Raw genomic sequence first — 12,120 nt, forward strand, 5'->3', positions numbered from 1 at the left:
TAAAGCCACAAGCCAGATCTTGGGAATGCAGACTTCATTTCATGTGTCTAAAGAGAACATGGAAAAAATATGTTTTATGGCAACAATAAAGCCCTCCAGACCTGTGGTGCGGTCTCCTCTCCACTCTCCCTGCCTTTAGCAGCAGCCTGCATAAGGCCCCACACTCGGCACTCTGGATGGGCTCACACTTCAGTTATAAAGGCTTCAACAGACATCCCTCTCCTACCTCAAAAAATAACACTTTTGTCGAGAGAGTGTCCTTGTTTATAAAAGATCCAGGCTGAGGATGGGGGGGTAAAAGAACATGATGTCTTCAAGGTATACATGGAAGTGGTTCAGTAGCAACAAGAAGAATGATAGTGATAATGTATATGAACAAAGAAGGAAAACAAGAAAACAGGACAATACGTGCAAAATAGTGAGTCTAGATAAACGGCATATTGGGATTCATGGTACATTTCCTGAAACTTTGAGTTTGTTTCCAAATAAAAAGTGAAAAAAGAATATTCTGGAAAAGCATCTTTTGGGAGTTTGTGGTGTTTTTTTTTTTTTTAATCTCACAAATCTAAACAGCTTAGAGCTGGCTGTTTTCAAATTCAGCTTGACTTTTTAAATATGTTCACAATTCTGAACATGAGTTCTTCTAGGTAGCCAAGCCACCCGCTCCTCCCTAAACACTGAGGCAGAAAGAATAATGAGGGTATGTAAAAGCATCCAGTTAGGGGGCCTTGCAATGGGTCTGCCCCACATCTCACCGCTCCTCCCCTGGCACCGCCCTAGTCCTAGCCTTCAGGGGCCAGTGCTTCAAGGCCAGCAGGACATGACCAGGGTGATGAGCAGGGTGGGGTCTCATTCCTAAGGGGAGCTTTGGATTATTGGGGAATTCCTTCCTTGGCCCTGACCACCAAACAGAGGGGATTGAAGGGGAGGACAGAAAAGTCCCATGGGGAGGGGAAGCTGTCCTCCAGGCCCAGGAAGGGTAGAATTCCAGGAAGTAATTAAGTTCTAGAGCAGGCTAGCTACCTTGTGTCTGCCCCAAAGTGGTCAGCAGAGAGTCAGGACTTCAAAACAATTCAAAGTACAGTTCGGCTGTGTGAAAAGGGAAACTTTTTGTCATCTCCTGGACTCCTGCTCATGTGCTAAATAAAGCCATGTGGACAAAATAAAAAGCTTTGCTTGTGGCTATTGATCTCCTTCATTCTCAGTGACCCACCCCCTACCCTTGCCAAAACCTCCTCTGGTAGCCTGCAGGGACCTCTCAAGGTCACTTCAGCATTTTCTTCTTGATAAGTCTGAAGGATAGCTTTCCTTTCAAAGTCACCAAAAATAAAACTAATACAAATTAAAATATGCATTCATACCGGTGGGCTGATGTCTTTCTCAGTCCACTGGAAGGTGTGAATAAAGGCACTTTTAGAGAAGTGATTGTTAGGCTTCCCAGACACTGTCTAAATAAAAACTGTGTGCTAGCTTTGCAAGGGCAGCTTCAGACCACCTCGGGCCTCACTGTATCCCTCTCACTTCAAGCTTCACCCCCGCCCCCATCCCACCCCTCAACCACGGTTTCAGTTTGGTTCCTACTTCATAGAACGGAAACACTGAAATCATGTCATCATGAGGGGGTGCATAACTATTCTTTGTGCCAATGAATTTTCCATACACTGAGGAGCTGTCAAATCTCAGATTGCCCCATTTGACTCCAAGCTTTCCCACAAAAATCTCTGATGAAAACAAGATTGACATCTGAAGCCAGACTGTTACATCTACTTATGTGCGTGTTCATCTCTCTGGATCACGATCCCCTCCCCCCATGCCCATGTACACATATTTATCACCAAGAGCTTGCAGCCAAAAGGGAAAGAAAGGAGGCATTTCAAAATGACCCCACTGCTGAAGTCCCAGCAGTCATTCATGCAGCTCAAAGGCCAGAACAATCCGCACATAAACTTAAATGTTTGGTCAGTATAAACCTTATGCCATTATAAAATGAACGAAGCACAATGTGTCAGCACACCGTGTCAGCACACCCCCCAGTTACACTCGTGCCTGTGGCAGTCCAGGGGGGTGCGGGCTTTGCTGAAGGAAAGGACTGGCATGGAGGGGCCACCCAGCCCCTTGGCCTCTAGCCTGGCTAGCTTCGCACTCCACAGAGCCATCAGCAAGTGGCCCCTGGAACCTCACAAGCAACCAAGCAGAAATTCCCAAAAAATTCTTCACCGAAAACGTCTGTTCTGTTTCAAACACCCCAGCATAGATGCTGCACCGCCATTATTTATAGTTGAAAAATATTTCTTTTGTCCAAGAAAGTCCAGGAGACACAAGGGCTTGTTAGAATAACCATGTAATTATAGTGACTGGAGTCTCCCTCCCTCCCTCCACTCAGTAGCACCTATTCCTCACAGAATCACTTTCATTCACTCCTGAAAGTCCTACCACTAAGTAAAAAGCTATTAAATAAAAAATATTTGCAGTCAGTTTACTGGTCGAAATTATGAGCCTCCCATCTCAAGCCAAGTTACCTAAACCATTTTGCAGTAGGAACATCTATCAAATTTACATAAGGAAAAAGCAACAATTGAAAAGTAAATGAATGTGGTTTGTCCATAAAACATAATGTGAAGATATCTTGTAGTTGGGGTGCCTTCCACTTGCCAAAGGTGGAAGCACAGATTTCAGAGTCTGGAGCACGGGCTGGAGAATAAAGGGAAAGCTGCCATTCTTGGGAAACTACTGGAGAGTCATATGGTTCACATTCAGGCAGAACACTTTTTGGGGCTCATGGTTATCCTATACTCAAACTGCACCCACAAATAAAGTTAGAGCACAGAAGAACACCTTGAGGGCAAAAGAAAAGCTGAAGATGAGAGAGCCGTGAAACACATGGGAAGAAGGCAACCACACGGCCACAGGGAAGGCTGCAGAAGATATTACTGGCCTCTCTCTCCACATCAGGGCTCCCAGGAATCTTCTCCCCAGTGCTGCTGAGCTCTGAGATTCCCTGGTTCCCGCTCTCCTTTAGCTGTGCTGGGGCACGGGAGGAAGCCAGCAGCCTGTGCTTATACACCATCCCATTGGAACCAGCACGCTTTCTCCCAGATCTGTGGTTCACAGCATGGACTTTATGTCCAAAGCCTTCTTGAATTAGTTTATGAGACTCAAAAGTTCAAGTTCTTCTAGTTCAAGAACCTTAAATTTGGTCTTATGTACCCATGTTCCCAGGGCTTCCCCGGTGGCTCAGTGGTAAAGAATCCGCCTGGTCAATGCAGGAGACACGAGTTTGATTCCTGGGTCAGGAAGATCCGGGAGAAGGAAAGGACAACCCACTCCAGTATTCTTGCCTGGGAAATCCCATGGACAGAGGAGCCTGGGCTACAGTCCATGGTGTGGCAAAAGAGACATGACTTAGTGCCTAAACAACAACAACAATCCATGTTCCCAGGAAATACCAGGGGAAAAAACCATTAAATATCAAAATGTGAATCCACCATACATATAGTTAGGTACCTGACTATTGACAACTATCATGTGTATAATTTCCAGGGCGGTGGTGGAGGGCAGGGGGTGGTGAAACTATATACCACAACAGAGGATTTCCTTTGTTTTCGTTTGTACTTTTCTTCCTCAAAATCTTCATCTAGTTTATGAAGTATGCAGGACAGGTTTTTGTTTTTGTTTTGTTTTTCCCTGCATTACTGGCAGGGAAACATGGGCAGGAAAAAAATCATGCTATTAAATGGTTTTCCCAAAATGCCAAAGACAGCAAATCCAAAGACTGTTGCAACCAGCCTTTTTATCTTCCCTGCAAAGAGCTGTTGATTACTCATATTGTTTCCAATAGGAGAGATTTCAACTTCTTTCTTATCTTCAAAAATCCTAGCCTCACATTTTAAAACTGAATATAATTTTAAACATGCTAAATCTGGATCTAGTCAGAACTGCAAATACATCAAAATAACGGACAGAGTTAAAGCAGATGGTGATAGCAAACAACGAGGGAGTTTCATTCACTTATTCGTCCCTCTGGTTATGCAACAAACATTTACCGGAAGCTTTATTTACTGAGTGCAAACATTTATCGGGTGCTCAGGCCTCTCTTTGCTGCCAGGGATATAAAAGGAAAGAAGACACAAACATCGCTCTCCAAGGGTAGAATCTAGTAGGGTAGATAGACACGTAAACAAACAATGGTAGGGCAATGCGGGCAAGCTGTAATAGAGAGAGGAATTAAGTGCTGCCCAGAATCCCAGGGCGATTACCACTGTCTGGGGGGAATCCAGACTGGAGCAGGGATGCTAAAAGCAACTCGGGTTTCAGTGCTGCTTCTTACAGCTTAGAAACAGAAAGATTGAAGCTGAGACGAAGCATCACCACATGGTTAAAAGCAAAACACAGGGGCCCAAACTGAGATCCTCCAACCAGCTGAGAGAGAAGATGAGCTTCTGACTAGTATCATTAAAGGGCATTTGCAACAAATCTTTTCAAAATCCTACAAACCAGTTGGTAGGAGAAAGAATGTGGAAATTATGTTGCTTTTCTTTTGAAAGCTGACTTTAAAAGTTCACTCTTTGGCAGGGTTCGCTTTAGAAAGAGGAAGTGGATTTTTAATATATTTACTATAAAGCAAAGTCTTCGACTGGGTAAAGTGAACCACCATCTCTGGAGCACATGGCCCTAATAAAGCGAAACAGCCATTCCCCAAGGGTTCACAAGCTCCCCGCCGGCACAGCCCCCTTTTTTTTTTTAAAAAAAAAAAACTGTTCAGAGTTTGCTCTCCAAGCACCCATCTGTGAGGAAAACACCCAGCGCTGGCCTTGACCCAGAGGAAGTGCTTTGGACTGTGGTGGTCCTGAAATAAATCAGCTCCAAGAGAGGAACTTGACAGAGTGAAATCTATGACTTGCATTATCAGTCTGGGATGGAGTCCTTGTGAACGGCGGAGGCAGCAAACTTCAAACTTTATCAAGATCGTTGTGCTCATTAAGGAAGTGAAATTAAGCCAGATTTGAAGGAAAGCACTGGAGTAATTACAGAGTTATGAAGATTTAAAAGCTATGCGCCTGGGCACGCAGAGCGCAACGTGTTTCCTTTGGGTTCAGAGACACCGCAATTACAGGGCTTAAGGGTAGCAGAGCACCGAATTAGAACTCCCCATTAGTTTGATTAATCACTGATGTAAGTGCAGGCACTGCAAATGGCTATAGCTCAGCTTGATTTGTGTCTCTTCCTCGCCTCTCTCTCCCCCTTTCTCCCTCTATTTCCTTTACAAGATGAGGGGGTCAGGGAAGAATAGGAACCTTGTATTAATGATAAGACACTGGGTGCAAGAAAAGTTAAAACTTCCTGAAGCTTAATGACTTCCCTGCATTGGTGCTGGCTTTGCCAAGACTTGTATAATAGTGTGTTCTTTCTGCCTCCCAGGCTGTTAAATGGTAATGGTACAGCAGTGACATGTTAGTAAATCTAATAAGAAAACCGGAGAATAAAGTATTTTATGTGGGTGTAGAACAAGTTAACATCCCCATAGAAAGCTCACCAAGATAATAATATATGGTATTGCATTCGACGGGCTATAACAAAAAAAAACAGACAGGAACCCCCAATATCTAGCCAATTAGCAACAATGGGTGAGAGCCTGGCTCTTTTGAAGGAATTGTTACACCCTTCAGATAAAATTGACTTATAAATCTACTTACAGAAATGCTGTCTTTCCTGGGCAAATGATGCTGCTGGTGTGAGGTAAGTATTTTGGGGCCAGGATATTTGACTCCGTGCCTTCATGTCAATATAACCAAAGTATGGCCAATTTTTTATGAATGGGGAAGACAAAGGCTCAAAAAGTCAGTGCACTAATTCAAACCTAGCACAACCACTCAGAGGAAGAATGCTGTAAAGGAAAATCCAGAATTCTTGGCACAAAGGCACTTTACTGGACAGGCCAGCCTTTGAATTGTGTGCTGAGATGACCCTTGATGGGAAAGGTGGTTTTTTCAGCAGGAGAATTTTAAATAAAAAATGTCACTGAAATTTACTTCTGTGGCCCTTTTCATATTTGCATGTGAACTACAGGGCTCCTGGGATCAAATGGGAGACAACTGACCAGCCATGCCTCTTAAATTATTTTTCCGGAGGTGTTTTCTTTCTCCACCTCAATTGTAAAGATCCAGGAATAACAGCCCAGTGAACAAAGTAGACATTTTTATTTCTCATCCTGTCTCAATGGTCTCATAATGGGTTCAATAAGAGTCTGGAAATAATGAAAGCTTCTCCATGGAGAAACACAAGACTCACTATACGAAAACAGCAGCACCTTGGAGTCTCCTATAGTAACGGCAACACCAGAAGAAACATTGCAGCAGTCCGATTTTCCCTCTTAAAAGAAAAAGAATTTTAAAGGTGATCATCGTCCACACTCACTAGGGTACAGATGGAACATCAGGCCACTAAGTGAAAAATAAAACAGTTATACAAGAATTCTGTTGGAAAAAAAAAAAGTGGTAAGCAAGTGCCTGGGTTACAGGCTCATTTTGATTTGTTTTGAAACACGTCTCAAGTATTTCCTGGGCTTCCCTTGTGGCTCAGCTGATAAAGAATGTGCCTAAAATGCGGGAGAGCTGGGTTGGATCCCTGGGTTGGGAAGATCCCCTGGAAGAAGGAAAGGCTACCCACTCCAGCATTCTGGCTTGGAGAATTACATGGACTGTACAGTCCATGGGGTCGCAAAGAATCTGACACCACTGAGCGACATTCACTTTCAAGCATTTCCCGTGGGCTTTGGGAAGAAGTTCAACCCTGGTTGCTATGAAAGTCATAAGAAAATGGATGGGGAAGGAGAAAAAGAGAAAAAAGGATTTGAGAGTTTTAAATCATTTTCCATTTTTCTTTGAATTTTGCCCTTAGGAGAGACAGTGTTCATATTTAACCACCCATAGCCTTGCTCGGGTTTGCTACTGTAACAGACACAGTCATCTGCCTCCCCACTAACCCCTTCTCCTTTTCTAACAGCATCTCCATTGTGTTCTGGGCGGCAATGGCAGCAGCCAATCTGCTCCCCATCCTAGACTCCCTTGCATTCAGGATGGTCCAGATGACGCAGTTTTGGATAAAGACTTCCCTTCTCGTCTTTGGCCCTGGGGAGTAGACTGGAGACTGAGAGGGAAGGGCTGTCCTGCCACTGGGACGGTCGCAAGGATGAAAGCAAAGGCGTAAGCCTCTTGGAGTGTAAATAACGGAGCAGAGTGATGCCCCAGGCCTGGCTTCCCCCACTCCAGATTTCTTGCATTGTGAGAGAAATAACCCTCTATACAAGCCAATTACTACACGTGGTCAGATGTAGCTCTGATTAACAGGAGTCCCAGTTCCTTACAAAAGCATTGCTCCAACACCAGCACCAGAGCTCTGGATCTTTCTCATTCATTCATTCCACAGATGTCATGCCACAAACAAATACCTACTATGTGTTTGTGACTATTCTGGGAACCAAGGAATCGCCTTTGAATTAAACAAAACAAAGGCATTCCCTCAAGGTGTTTCCTTTCCAGTTAAACAGCATTAACATCATTGTCCAATAACAAACAGTTTACATATTCAAAACATGGTACTAGTCCAGTTCTAAGATAAAGAAGTACTACAGATATCATGCAGACCATGACAAATATAATTAACATTGCTGTATGTTATATATGAAAGTTGTCAGAGTAAATCCCAAGAGTTCTCATCACAAGAAAAACACTCTGCTTTTCTATTTCTTTAATTTTGTATCTATATGAGATGACAGATGTTCACTAAACTTATTGCGATAATCATTTCATGATGGCTGTAAATCAAATTATGATGCAGTACATCTTAAACATATAAGATTCTACATGTCAATTATACCTCAATAAAAGTGGAAGGAAAAAAGGTGATTCTACTGGGTTCATATACTTAAAATAATAAAAAAGAAATGATGTCTGTAGCAGGTGATGCTGAGTCCCTTGCAGAACACCTTCACCTGGCTGGAGCACTCAGCTTCACACGGCTGTAGATGTGGGCTGCTCACAGTTGCCACCTGCTCCGAAGGATTTCCTGTGTCCCACTCGAGCTACCCGGGAGGTTACATCCCTCTGGAAGGGCAGGCAGGGCCAACGACTCAGTGGTACAGGGTGGAATACCCTCTGTGCTGCTATCCACACCCCAGAGCTCTTTGTGGCATCAGGCTGAGGCTGCCTTGTCCTGAATCTACATCTTCGCTCAGCTCCTTCCCCTGCCAGCCCTGCTTCCCTCACCCACTAATCCCCGAGAGCTCTCTTTCATGACATCATCTACACCAAACGTTCCCTTCCTCAGGCTCTGCTGCTGAGAACGCCACGTATGACAGGATCTGCCTCCATTTTTCTTTCATTGATAAAGAGTATAATTTTTTCATTTCCCCTGCTTGAACAAACCATCTGACCACTTTCTAATTTTAATTAAGGTTCCTAGAAATTAGAAGGGCTGACTTATAACTCAGAGCTTATTATCATTCAACTAAATACAGCTAGCTACCATGTTGGTTCTGACCAGTACAACACCCTAATTGTTCTAATAAATTGTTGCTGTTGTTCAGTTGCTAAGGCATGTCTGACTCTTTGTGACCCCATGGACTGCAGCATACCAGGCCCCCCAGTCCCCCACCATCTCTAATAACAAGTCATTAATCTTTCACCTTCAACTGATCAGCAGATAAGAAAAGATGCATAAAGCTTCTGAATACTGAAGAAGAATGTCATGAAAAGTATAAAAACAAGAAAAGTTATGAAAATATCCTCTAGATCAGTATTCAACTGATTTCATATTTTAGGTACACATTAGTATGTGGCTGATACCTCAGAAATTAATGTTAAAAGTATCATGATGATTATACCCATTTTGCATTTGTTGGGAACAAATACTATCCATACTGTGATTTGTTATAAACAATAGCACCAAAATTTTCATATTTTGTCTTGGTCTGCTCAGGCTTCCATAACAAAATACTAAAGGCTGGGGGACTTGAACAACAGAAATGTATTTCTCACAGTTCTGGAGGCTGAGAATCTGAGATAAGGGTGCAAGCATGGTTGGGTTCTGGTGATGAACCTTTTCCTGATCTGTAGGCTGCCTTCTAAGTGTGTCCTCATATGGTGGAGAGAAAAGGGCTATTTGGTCTCTTTCTCTTCCTACTGGAGTGAGTAGCCATTCCCTTCTCCAGGGGATCTTCCCGACCCAGGGATGAAGCCCAGGTCTTCTGCATTGCAAGCAGATTCTTTACCATCTGAGCCACCAGGGAAGCCCTTCTCTTCCTTTGTTGTTGTTCACTCACTCAGTTGTGTCCGACTCTTTGTGACCCCATGGACTGCACCACACCAGGCCTCCCTGTCCCTCACCATCTCCCGGAGTTAGCCCAAGTTCATGTCTATTGCATCAGTGATGCCATCCAACCATTTCATCCTCTGCCACCCTCTTCTCCTTTTGCCTTCAGTCTTTCCCAGCATCAGGGTCTTTTCCAATGAGTCAGTTCTTTGCATCAGGTGGCCAAAGTATTGGAGCTTCAGCATCAGTCCTTACAAATGAACAAATGGTTGATTTCCCATCATGGGGGGCTCCAGGTTAACCATATCACTTCCCAAAAACCTTACCTCCAAGTACCATTACATATTATTTTTAAAACTCCCCAATGTGTCAATAAAAAGCAAAAAATGAAAGAATTATTAACATTATGTCGTGAAAATAGTTTTTGTCTATTTTGATGCTTGAACATAAATTTAAATTTGCACTAAACTTTAATATACATTCAGTCTAAGACCACATAGGAAATAATATGTCAATTTAAAATGAATTTGTTGACATTCTTATATAAACAACTTAAAGGTAAATAAATTGTGTCACCTGTCAAGTAGAAAAATATCAAAATTTATCTTTTAGCTTTTTAAAGTGTTAAAATTGCATTAAGATGAATTTCCTAGTATGAGTTTGAATTATCTGTTAATCCCAAATTAAACACTATTTGCTTAAACTCAGATATTTCATCATTCACTACACAAAAAAAGATAAAATGACTTTTTAACATTTTAAGGGACTGAAAAGATGGCAGGACATTTTCAAAGTGGTTGAAGTATCCATGAGATGGAAATACTAAAACAAGTTGATCTCTGGGGTTGCACATGATCTAAATAACTGTGACTGTCCTAAGTTGATCTGGGAGCTGTAGCATGCCTGGGGCCCTTGATTTATCAGCCATTATATTAGTAGGTACTCAGATAGCAGTCCTTAAGTACTTAAACACAGGACAACTTCCACAACTCATGGAGCTTTCCTCTCTCCTAGAACCAGTCTTGTCATACTGTAGTTTTTGGAACAAGTAGTAATGGACTTACTCAAGGAAAAAAGTACACAAGATGTGAGATGAACAAGTCTCTTGACTGGAAAAACTCTGAGCTGAGTTTATGGAATCTCCAGCTTTAGAGATATATTAGAATGTCTCTCATCTCCACATCTGGTGTTTAAACATTCAGATACTTAGAGGGAAGGAAATGAACTAAATGACCCTTTCAATTCTAAGACTACATGTTTCCAACCACTGGTGTTCAATAGTAATCCAAGCTAAGCTACTCCATGCTGCTTTATGTCTTCAGTGTTAAAGCCCATGAAATGCGTGCACAGTGTAGACAGAGTCTAGACCACAAGCACAAAGCACAAATGAAGATAAGCAGAGAGAGCCGTGATCTGAAAGATAAGATGCCCAAAGTGAGTTTCCATTTGGAGAAACTCACTCAGCAACTTTATAATAACTGCTGTGTTTTTTCCCACCCAAAACATGGGATTCTGTCTTATTAAAACCCTGAAACTCATATGACCTTTTTTCCTTCTTCGTCTCTTTCTCCCACAGATGCCAGCCGAGTGGCTAAAACCTAGAACTAATTGACAGGTCTGCCCATGCACTGCCCAAAATCTGCAAAATCCCCCTGGGCGATTTTTTGTAAATAGAGGTTTGGATCTAGTTTTTAAAGATAGCATTTTGATTAAACATTATACTGAGTTATAAAACCAAACTTAATACTTTATATGAGTTCTATATATATCAATGTTGATATCTATTTATTATATATGTTGTAAATAGACAAAAGCAAATTCAAATCTTTGCTATTGAATGGTGGTTTACTTTCCTCTTTCCTCACATTTTAAGAACTCCTGTAATGAGTCTAAAAAGTTGTCACTGTAAGGAGTTCAACTGGTATGAAGTTAGCCCTCCATGCTTAGGGTAGGATCCAAAGAGTGGAGCCTGGGACTCAGAATCAGAATCTCAGAAAACAGCACTCTCTCAGTGACTTCAATGACATTCCTTGGGTAAGCTACTCATCCTTTCTTTTCTTGCTTCTCTTTCAAGTCATAATTCTCATCTTTACATACAACAGTTCTGAAAATAAGCTTCAACAAAAGAGCTTGGTGATATGGGGATGAAATGAACCACCAAGTACTGCTATCTCCAGTATGATGTTTTCCAAGGAGGAAATGACTCCTCTAGCCTTTTCTCCATAACTGTCTAAACTGATTTCCTTGGTAAACATGCCTGGAGGTTTGTCCATTTCAAATGAGCAGACAAAAGGATCCTCCCTAACTCTGGGGTTCTCAAGGCAAGAGTGGGACACAACTGAGCAAGTGAACTGAACTGGACTAACTCTCTGGAGTTACTCTTCTGTAGTCTAAGAGGATTATTAGGCAGCAGCTTTCCAGGAGGTAAACAGTCCCAAACACATTCCCACTACTTCTTCCAGTACCTCCACCCACCTTACAAGACCACTTCTCTGTCTTCAGGATACACTTCTGAAAAATGAGTACACACTGCTTCTTACCATGGTGTGATTCCAAGCCAACATGAGGGTGTGCTCCCCTTCTCCCCTGGCTACCACTATTTCTTCACATGTGAATCCAGGGTTCAATCCATTCAGTAAGGTTTTCGATTCTTCTCAAAAATGTTCTATTAGATGCAGGATGAGAAACAGGGGGTTACCTTGGGTCTACTTCAGGGTTTTATGTGATTCTCAACCTTGTCTGCACATTGGAATCACCTAGGGAGCTTTGAAAATGATCGCTACCTGGCTTCCTATCACCAACTCCACCAAG

Source organism: Oryx dammah, unplaced genomic scaffold (genome assembly GCF_014754425.2).
Source record: "Oryx dammah isolate SB20612 unplaced genomic scaffold, SCBI_Odam_1.1 HiC_scaffold_23, whole genome shotgun sequence".
Taxonomy (NCBI): Eukaryota; Metazoa; Chordata; class Mammalia; order Artiodactyla; family Bovidae; genus Oryx; species Oryx dammah.